This window comes from Pongo abelii, chromosome 18 (genome assembly GCF_028885655.2).
Source record: "Pongo abelii isolate AG06213 chromosome 18, NHGRI_mPonAbe1-v2.0_pri, whole genome shotgun sequence".
In the NCBI taxonomy this organism is placed as follows: Eukaryota; Metazoa; Chordata; class Mammalia; order Primates; family Hominidae; genus Pongo; species Pongo abelii.
In genome coordinates this window covers 33,788,598-33,800,020 of record NC_072003.2, presented here as the reverse complement: position 1 = coordinate 33,800,020, position 11,423 = coordinate 33,788,598, and the positions used below count along the sequence as shown (strand labels likewise).

At 39.3% G+C, this 11,423-nt stretch overlaps 1 pseudogene; it reads right to left on the bottom strand.

The window, feature by feature from the left end:
- PONPYGV1R-PS1886 (vomeronasal 1 receptor ponPygV1R-ps1886 pseudogene) lies at positions 10,178 to 11,063 on the bottom strand (annotated as a pseudogene).

Genomic DNA, 11,423 nt, shown 5'->3' with positions numbered 1-11,423 from the left:
GCTGCACGTATCTAAAAGGTTTATTTTGTTTTGATGTATGTGTATACCTAGGGAATCATCAACACAGTCAAGATAATGAAAATATCAATTCTCCCCAAATATTTTATCATGATTACCCCCCATTGCAATTCTTCCTTTGCACTCCTTCCAACCCTAAGTGCTCTCTAAGCAACCACTGCTTCCAGTAACAATAGATTGATTTTCGCTTTCCACAATTCTATATAAATAGAATCACACAGCATAAGACCAAGTCCCACTGTAGCAGGTATCAACAGTTCATCACTTTTCAATGCAAAATTATATTCTAGAGCTTGTTTATTTATTCACTAGTTGAAGACCATGTGAATTGTTTCTAGTTTTTGTCTATTACAAATAAAACTGGCATAAATATTCATATACAAGTTGCTGAATAGACATATATTACAATTTTTCTTAAGTAAATACTTCGGAGTTTAATGTTGAAAAAAGGAAACAACCACTAAACTGTTTTGGAAAGGGGTGGCATCATTACACATTCCCATGAAGACTGTACGAGGGTTCCATTTCCCCTACATTCTCATCACACTCGGTATAGTCCCTCTTTTTAATTTTTCTGTTTTTCTCCTTCTTAACTTTTATTTTAAGTTCAGGGGTACATGTGAAGGTTTGTTACATAGGTTGAAGGTTTTTTACTTAGGTAGACTCATGTCACAGGGGTTTGTTGTACAGATTTTTTCATCACCCAGGTATTAAGCCTAGTACCGAATAGTTACTTTTTCTGCTCCTCTCCCTCCTCCCAGTCTCCACCCTCAAGTAGACCCCAGTGTTTCTTGTTCCCTTTTTTGTGTCCATGTGTTCTCATCATTTAGCTTTCACTTATAAGTGAGAACACATGGTATTCGGTTTTCTGTTCCTGTATTAGTTTGCTAAGGATAATAGCTGCCAGCTCCATCCACGTTTCTGTGAAAGACATGATCTTGTTTCTTATGGCTGCATAGCATTCCATGGTGTATATGTACCACATTTTCTTTATCCACTCTGTCATTGATTGGCAATTAGGTTGATTTCATGTTTTGCTATTGTGAATAGTGTGCAATGAACATTCACATGCATGTGTCTTTATGGTAGAATGATTTATATTCCTCTGGGTATATATCCAGTAATAGGATTGCTGGGTCTAATGGTATTTCTGTTTTTCAGTCTTTGAGGAATCACCATACTACTTTCCACAATCGCTGAACTAACTTACACTCCCAACAACAGTGTGTAAGTGCTCCCTTTTCTTCACAACCTCACCAGCATCTGTTATGTTTTGATTTTTTTTTTTTTTTTGACGGAGTCTCGCTCTGTCACCCATGCTGGAGTGCAGTGGCACAATCTAGGCTCACTGCAAGCTCTGCCTCCCAGGTTCATGCCATTCTCCTGCCTCAGCCTCCAGAGTAGCTGGGACTACAGGCACCTGCCACCACGCCCAGCTAACTTTTTGTATTTTCAGTAGAGATGGGGTTTCACCATGTTAGCCAGGATGGTCTCGATCTCCTGACCTAGTGATCCACCTGCCTTGGCCTCCCAAAGTGCTGGGATTACAGGCGTGAGCCACTGTGCCCGGCCTGTTTTGACTTTTTAATAATAGCCATTCTGACTGGTGTGAGGTGGTATCTCATTGTAGTTTTGATTTGCATTTCTCTAGTGATCAATAATATTGAGCTTTTTTCAGATACTTGTTGGCCACATGTATGTCTTATTTTGAAAAGTGTGTGTTCATGTCCTTTGCTCATTTTTTAATGAGGTTGTTTGTTTTTCGCTTGCAAATTTAAGTTCCTTGTGGATAGGAGACCTTGGTCAGATGCATAGTTTGCGAAAACTTTCTCTCATTCTGTAGGTTGTCTGTTTACTCTGTTGATAGTTTCTTTTGCTGTGCAGAAACTTAAATTTAATTAGATACCATTTGTCAATTTTTGCTTTTGTTGCAATTGCTTTTGGTGTCTATCATGAAAGATTTGCCCATTCTTATGTCTAGGGTGGTATTGTCTAGGATGTCTTCCAGGATATTTTATATTTTTTGGTTTTACATTTAAGTCTTTATTGTGAGTTGATTTTTGTATATGGTATAAGAAAGGGTCCAACTTCAGTCTTCTGCATATGGCTAGCCAGTTATCCCAGCACAATTTATTGAATAGGGATTCTTTTCCCCATTGCTTGTTTTTGTCAGCTTTGTCAAAGATCAGATGGTTGTAGCTGTCTGGCCTTATTTCTGGCCTCTCTATTATGTTCCATTGGACTATGTGCCTGTTTTTTTTACCAGTTCCATGCTGTTTTGGTTACTGTAGCCCTGTAGTATAGTTTGAAGTCAGGTAGCATGATGCCTCCAGCTTTGTTCTTTTTGCTTAGGATTACCTTGACTATTCAGGCACTCTTTTGGTTCCATATGAATTTTTAAATAGTTTTTTCTAGTCCTGTGAAGAATTTCATTGGTAGTTTGATAGGAATAGCATTGAATCTACACATTGCTTTGGGCAGTATAGCCATTTTAATGATATTGATTCTTCCTATCCATGAGCATGGAATGTTTTTCCATTTGTTTGTGTCATCACTGATTTGTTTGAGCAGTGTTTTGTAATTCTCATTGTAGGGGTCTTTCACCTTCCTGGTGAGCTGTATTCCTAGGTATTCTATTCTTTTTGTGGTGATTGTGAATGGGATTGCCTTCCTGATTTGGCTTTCAGCTTGTCTGCTGTTGGTGTACAGAAATGCTAGTGATTTTTATACATTGATTTTGTATTGTGAAACTTTGCTGAAGTCGTCTATCAGCTGAAGGAGCTTTTGGGCTGAGACCATGGGGTTATCTAGGTATAGAATTATGTCATCTGCAAACAGGGATAGTTTGACTTCCTCTCTTCCTATTTGAATGCCTTTGTTTCTTTCTCTTGCCTGATTGCTCTGTCTAGGACTTTCAATACTATGTTGAATAGGAGTGGTGAAGGTGAGCATCCTTGTTTCGTGCTTGTTTTCCAGGGGAATGCTCCCAGCATTTGCCCATTGACTATGATGTTGGCTGTGGGTTTTTCATGGATGGCTCTTATTGTTTTGAGGCATGTTCCTTTGATGCCTAGTTTATGGAGAATTTTTAACGTGAAGCATGTTGAATTTTATCAAAAGCCTTTTCTGCATCTATTGAGATAATAATGTGGCTTTTGTCTTTAGTTATGTTTATTTGATGAATCACATTTATTAATTTATGTATGTCGAATCAACCTTGCATTCCAGAGATGGTGCCTACTTCATCCTGGTGGATTAGCTGTTTGATGTGTTGCTGGATTTGGTTTGCAAGTATCTGTTGAGGATTTTTGCATTGATATTTATCAAAGATATTGGTCCTAAAGTTTTCTTTTTTGCTGTGTCTCTGCCAGGTTTTGGTATGAGGATAATGATGGCCTCATAGAGTGAGTTGGGGAGGCCTCCTTCCTCAATTTTTTGGAATAGTTTCAGTAGGAATAGAACCAGCTCTCCATTTTACATCTGGTAGAATTTGGCTGTGAATTCTTCTGGTCCTGGGCTTTTTTTAGTTGGTAGGCTATTTATTACTGACTCAATTTTGGAGCTCATTATTGGTCTGTTCAGGGAATCCATTTCTTCCTGGTTCTGTCTTGGGAGGGTGTATATGTCCAGAAACTGATCCTTCTCTTTTAGGTTTTCTAGTTTGTGTGCATAGAGGTATTTATAGTCATTTCTGATGTTTATTTTTATTTCTGTAGGGTCAGTGGTAACATCTCTTTCATTATTTCTAATGTATGTTTATTTGGGTCTTCTCTCTTTTCTTCTTTATTAATCTAGCTCTAGTGACCTATCTATCTTATTAATTTTTTCAACAAAGCAACTCAGATTTGTTGATCTTTTGAATGGCTTTTCCTGTCTTGATTTCCTTCAATTCAGCTCTGGTTTTGGTTATTTCTTGTTTTTGGCTAGCTTTAGGGCTGATTTGTTCTTGCTTCTCTAATTCTTTCAGTTGTGATGTTAGGTTAACTTGAGATCTTTCTAACTTTGATGTGGCCATTTAGTGCTGTGAATTTCCCTATTAACACTGCCTTAGCTGTGTCCCAGAGATTCTGGTATGTTGCATCTTTGTTCTTATTAGTTTCAAAGAACTTCTTGATTTCTGCCTTAATTTCATTATTCACCCAAAAGTCATTCAGCAGCATATAAGAAAAACCATAGAAAGTACCCAAAATATATAAATACAGACATAAGCAAATGGAAAATTGCATCACATTTTAAGTAGAAAAAAATATTATTAACATCAGTTGTGCTTAAGGTAATTTATTAATTTAATTTTGCTTCAATACAGATACAATTAGGTATTAGAGGTAGGCATGTTATTGGGGAAAAAAAATCTTATAGAGGCAAACACAAATAAGCCAAGAAATTTCTAAGGAAAAAAAATAATATTGGCCATCCCTGTGAGACATCTTGATTGATGAAAACACTGATAGAACATTGGAACTAAAAATTCAGACACAGACCAACGTTAAACGACAGAAATTTATTGCTCACCGTTGTTGAGGCCGGAAAGTTCAAAATCAATGCATCAGCAAATTTGGTGTCTGACGAGAGCCCTATTTCTCATAGATGATAGCTTCTAGGTGTGTCCTCACATGGCAGGAGGGGCAAGGGCACTCCCTTCAACCTCCTGCACAAGGACACTAATTCCATTAATGAAGATGGTGCCCTCCTGGCTTATTCTCTTCCCCAAAGATCCCATACCTCATACTGTTACATGGGGGGGATAAGTTTCCATATATAAATTTAGAGATTTGGGAAGACAAATATTCAGACCACAGCAAAGAGTTAATAAGCAATAAAAATTACAGTGGAGATGACATTCATTAATACTTGGAGTTTGGGAATTTGATGTTCCTATCACAAAGGTTAAAACAACAATGTATTCTTTACAACCTGTAACAAAATGAAGCTCCAATAAAAGGTAAATCTGTATAGCAAAAAAAAAAAAAATCAGTTTTGGTAAGGTTAATGCTAACGGGTTGTACCAGGAATTTTGAGGTTTCTGAGGATAGGCAGGGCCCCAGAGTTCCCTCCTATGACATTTTTCCTGAAGTTTCTCACACTCTTCCTCAAACTGAAAGTGAATAAAATATTTTCTGTTTTATTATTTAAGAAATTAAACAAAAAGAAGGCCAGTTATGCATGATACTCAAACAATTATTCGGTCAATAGTTCTCTGTTGAGGAAGGGCACAGAACCTCACACCCACAGACACATGATGTTTTATGAGACAGGAGACATCTCCCTGAGCCAGAGCCCCACCTTTTACAGCTGACCAGAGGTTTCCACAAGCATGCACTGCTCTGCAGCCCTGCCACAGAGGCTTAACCCTGAGAATCTGACCTCAGAAGGTAACTGATTACCATGTGCCACAACACTGTGCTCTACAGAGATTCTGCCCTCTCTTTATTTTTATATTTTTAGTTTTTGTGGGTACACAGTAGGTGTATATATTTATGGGTTACATGAGAGATTTTGATACAGGCATGCAATATGTAATAATCACACCAGGATAAATGAGGTATCCATCCCCTCAAGCATTTATCCTTCCTGTTACCGGCAATCCAATTATACTCTTTTAGTTGTTTTTAAATGTACAATTAACCTTTTTTTTACTATTGTCACCCTGTGGTGCTAGCAAATAAGATTAGGTCTTATTCATTCTATGTTTTGTACGCATTAACCCTCCCCACTTCCATCCCCATCCCTCCACTACTCTCCCCAGCTTCTGGTAACCATCATTCTACTCTCTGTCTCCATGAGTTCAATTGTTTCCATTTTTAGCTGCCACAAATAAGTGAGAAAATGTGGTTTGTCTTTCTGTGCCTGGCTTATTTCATTTAACATAATGATCTCCAGTTCCATCCATTTTCTTGCAAATGGCAGGATCTCATATTTCATGGCTAAATAGTATTCCAATGTGTATATGTACCACATTTTCTTTATCCATTTATCTGTTGATGGACATTTAGGTTGTTTCCAAATCTTGACTATTGTGAATAGTGTTGCAATAAACGTGGCAGTGCAAATATCTCTTCAATATACTGATTTCCTTTCTTTGGGGTATATTCCTAGGAGTAGGGTTGCTGGATCATAAAGTAGCTCTATTTTTAGTTTTTTGAGGATCCTCCAAACTGTTCTCCATAGTGGCTGTACTAATTTACATTTCCACCAACAGTGTACAAGTATTCCCTTTTCTCCACATCCTCACCAGCATTTGAATTCTGTCTTTTTTTCTTTTTTTTTTTTTTTTTGAGATGGAGTCTCACGCTGTCACCCAGGCTGGAGTGTAATGGTGCTATCTCTGCTTACTGCAACCGCTGCCTCCTGAATTCAAGTGATTGTTTTCAGTTTGCAGCCCCAAAGATGATGTCCTCATTCAAATAGTCCGTAGTTTTCAATATGGAAGACCAAACAGCTAGAAAGTAGTCAATGACACAAAACTCTTGAGTTCTGACCACTGAGTGGAGTGACCACTCCTGCTTCAAGTTCCACATGGCTGGCACTGAGGTTAAACAGCCACAGCAGCCCAGTGGAACCTTGAAGTGTCATTTTTCCCTAACCCATTAGAAAACTAGGACTAGGCATTTAGTAAATACTCAGTGAAATGTGTGTTGTGGGGGAGGGTCCCATAGAGCCAGCAGCATTGCTTTGGACAATGGAGGGGGGCAAAAAATTCCCACCAAAGACGAATCCTAATTTTTCCTTTAGAGCTGTTTCTGTTCCAGTCCAATTTCCTTCTAGATTATGTTATTTCTATTTACCAAGTGGCATTCTGAGATCATTTATAGAGTTCAAATTGACCCATCTCAAAATTGAAATATAAAGCTATATTTCAGGAAATATAAAGCTATATTTCAGGAAATATAAAGCTATATTTCAGGAAATATAGTACCTTTCAGGAAAGGTCCCAGCCCTAAGTTTGGCAGGAGCCCCTGACTTTAAGCAAGCTCAAAGCTGATTAGAAATCAGTGTAACTAGTAGTGTTATGGTTGCTATGAGTTCAAAATCCCAAAGAATAAAAATACAAAAATTAGCTGGGTATGGTGGCGTGTGCCTGTAATCCCAACTACTCGGGAGGCTGAGGCAGGAGAATCGCTGAGGTGGAGGTTGCAGTGGGTCGAGATCATGCCACTGCACTCCAGCCTGGGTGACAGAGCGAGACTCTGTCTCACAAAAAAAAAAAAAAAAAGAAAAAAGAAAAGAACAGAAGAAAGAAAGGGAAGGGACGTGAAGGGAAGGGAAAGAAAGAAAAGAAAAAGAAAAAGAAAAGAAAGAAAAGAAAGGAAAGAAAAGAAAGGAAAGAAAAAACATCTCTGCCCAGGAAGGGAGGGGCAGCTCAGGCTCCTAACCTAGGCAAGAGGGTGCACCAAATGCCTGAAAATATGCCCGGGCAAGGAGCAGAGAAACCAACACTGCAACAAGGCCTTTGCAAGGAAGGGAGAGGTGGCTCAAGCTCTTAATCTGGGGGAGTGAGTATGCCAGAAGCCAAGAGACAAGTCCGTCTATGAGCAGAGAGAGTGCCGCTGCATCATGTTCTCTGCATGGGAACGGACAGGCAGCCCAGAACTCACAACCCAGGTGAGAGGGTGCACCAAATGCCTGCAGACATGCCTCGGCCAAGAGCAGAGAAGATGCCTCTGCACCAAGCTCTTCGCACAGGAAGGGAGTGGTGGCCCATGCTCCCGATCCAGGTGAGCAGGAGTGGGCTCTGTCTCCCTCCCCGTCCTCAGAACCAGCTGGACTCACTCCCCTGACTGACCAAGGGGGCAGGCTGGGGCGCCCAGAAATGCCATACATAGACTGGTCCCAGGTTGCAAAGCCACCTCTGGCCATAAATATCACCACCTGAGAGCAACCATGGCTTCAGCAAATCTCCTCCCTTTCCAGTCCTGTAATGAAAGAAAGCGCGATTCCGGTGCCTATAGCGGAAGTACACGCCACACTTGCTGCTCAATTCGGCCTATGGAGGTCCTTCTCCTGCTCCAGAACAAGTGCTTTAATCTTTCTCACCAGAGACCTAAACACCTGCGGCAGCTGCTGCTGCCCAGCCACCAAACAATGACTGCCTTGACATGAGCCAGAATTGAAAATGGCATCCTCCTCTTGGTCCTAGGTCTGGGAAAATGCCTGCAGCTTTTCCCAGTGCCTTTCCCTCTCAGAGTCTCCCAACCTCTCCCCAAATTCGCTCCAGGGCTTGGGAGAAACAAGATGCTCTTCCATGTCCTGGGTTCCATATATCCCCGGTGAAAACGTGAGTTACTGAGACACTCTGTCCCTTCACATACTAGGGATTCACTCACTTTTCTCAGATGAATGCCACCACCCAAGCTGCTTGCCCACCTTCCCTTCCCCAGGATCTGAAGTTATCTATGCTTCTCTGGTGAACTCTCATGTTCCTGCTCGAATAAAAGCTCAGTGTTCATCTCTATGGACTATTTTGCTATTTCCGACATGGAAGACAAAAAAACAACTAGTGTTCCTAATAGCCCCATCATGAATACTACTCATATGCATTTACAGTGGCATGATTAAATTCATTGCTTGATGTTCAGGTGATGCCATTACTTTAGAGGGCAAAAACCTCAACCAACCTAATAATTCTATCACCTACCTAATGAATGAACCACAATAACATACAGATAAGTTTCCAAACATGTGGAATTCAAAATCTACATACGAAATAAGTTACACTATATGATTTCATATATATAAGCTACAAAACAGGTGAAAGTACAGGTAAGCTATACTGTTAGGAGTCAGAGTCGTGGTTACTCCTAGAGGTAGTGACTGGGAAGGGCACAAGGAGGTGGCTGGGGTCTGACGATGTTCTGTTTTGCAACCTAAGACATGCATACAGAGTTGGGTTCAGTTTGTTAAAATTTCATTTAGTTGTGCACTTATGGCCTGTGCAAGTATTCCAACTTTTTTAAAAAATACATATCAATTAAAACACAAAGACAGAACATAAATGGATTAGTGATTTTTGTTGTTGTTGTTTGAGACAGGGTTTCTGAGACAGAGTGAAACACACAGAGCGAACACACAGCCTTGGCCTCTTGGGCTCAAGTGATCCTCCTACCTCAGCCTCCTGAGTAGCTGGGACTTCAGGCATGTGGCACCATGCCTGGCTAAGTTTTTAATTTTTTGTAGAGACTAGGTCTCGCTGTGTTGCCCAGGCTGGTCTCAAACTCCCTAGCTGAAGCAATCCTCCTGCCTCGGCCTCCCAAAGTGCTGGGATTACAAGCGTGAGCCACCTCACCTGACTTGATTAGTAATTTAATGCCTTAATGTTGTCAAAGTGGAGGTTGAAACTATTAAATAACTTTATACCATGATTAATATATATTAATATTATATTATTAAATTATAGTATATCTATATATTAATATAGATTAATAACCTCTGTGTTAAAAACTAAGATATGCTTGTATATAACTCCTAAATAACAGATATTAACTGTGATTTTTAAAAATCTATATATAACATAGAAGACGTTAAAATTGGAAGAATCAGAAAAGATGATGGGTATTCAGAAGAATACAGAAAGTTGGTATATCCAATGCCAAATATAGCCTTTAAAATATTAAACATAAATAGCTAAATTATTCCTGTCAAAGTCAAATATTATTTGACTATATTCAATTGGATATTCCTTCAAGAGATACAACTAAAACATAAAAATAATCTTTATATATATTTATGTTTTAGTTATATCTCTTGAAAGAGTAGAAAAATTAGAAGATATATGTAATTTTAACCAATTAAAATTAAAGCAGAAAAATTAAAGGTACATTATATATGATTTTAACCAATTAATCAGTGAGGATGGTGATATATCAGATAAAAAAGACAGTACAGTTAAAGTAGTTTAACATTGTTATAATTAATATTATTTTTACATTTCTTAAAGCATAATTTTCCAATATTATTGCTTGATGAATAACAAACATAGTCTGATTATCCCCACACAGTTAGACATATGTAGGTGTTTTTCTGTATGTATCACCAATCCCTTGCAACGTCAGTTTCACAACTGTGCTTATAATTCTGTGGGGGATGAGTAAACAACTGAACATTGTGCAAAAATACACAACATACATATATATGATAAAATTAGCGGATTTTGTATTCTGTGTCAGGCAAATCAGAACCTGGAGACACCAGAGTCACAGTTGATGGAAACAAAAATGCTGAGAGCTGGGGAACACACAGCACTCAGGGCAGAAATGTTCACCAGCCACTGCCCAAGAGGATTAAAAAGAGCTAAAAATTGACAAAAGGAAAAGAGAATGTAAAAGCATACATAGATGCTCCCCAGGACCAGGATGGCTTAGGTGACTCTGGACTCAGGGGAGAACCTGAACAGCCAGTGGGTCCCATGAATGTGTTGGACCTGCAGCTTGTGCTGGCACAGGATGAAAACCACGGAGCCTCTGGCCCAAGCCGTGATTCCCAAATCCAAAACATCAAGGAATCAGAACAGCACTGCACACAGTGAGTGGGCAATTTTGACATGAATCATGGCATAACAGTAGCCATTATCTGTTTTCCTTGTGATGGCTACATTGAGTTATAGCCAGACACATAAAGAGGAAAATTATTTATTAGTGTGTTTAGGATCCAGCACGAGAGAATCAAGTGTCCAATGAGCTTGGGAACTATTATTCTAAGCTCTGCCCTACTGGAGTTCCTGGGGAAATAGCGATGGCCTGGAAGACACTCAGGAGGCAAGTGCTGCCAGGAGGAACACCCCTGCCCAGTCTCTGAAGGAAGAATAGAAGTTCACATGAAAAATCGTTGAAGTTGTTCAAACCAAAGATATCATTGTCTGCCAGATTTCTTTAGAGGGAATGACCAAAGAGTTGGGTACAATCAGGTGCGTGAGAATCAAATCTGTGCACCTTAACCTGCACCCAGTGAGGAAAAGGGAGACATAATGATAAAGAAGAGTTTCCCAGGCTTTGCAGAGTCAAATATGTCAGTCTGTCTTCGCTAAACAATCCATCGTGGTTGAGTATCATTGAGCAAAGTGATTCCTGCACCTGCAGATTATTCAGGTGATTATGACATGACCTCTAAGACAGGGTGTTCCAGAGAAACAAAACCAATTTAAATTGTTTAAATTTAAATAACTCAAATCATTGAGTTAATAAATTAATTTAACTTACTTTAAATACATACACGCAATTTATTTAAGTATAGATATTAATACTTAATAAATGTTTATTCGTTTTAAGAAATTGGCTCATGTAACTATAGAGGCTGAGAATTCCCATTATCTGCTGCCTTCAAGTCAGAAATGCGGGACACCCAATGGTGTCGCTTGAAGGTTTGAGAACCAGGAGTGCTGAGGGCAATAGAAGATCCCTTCAGGAGTCGCC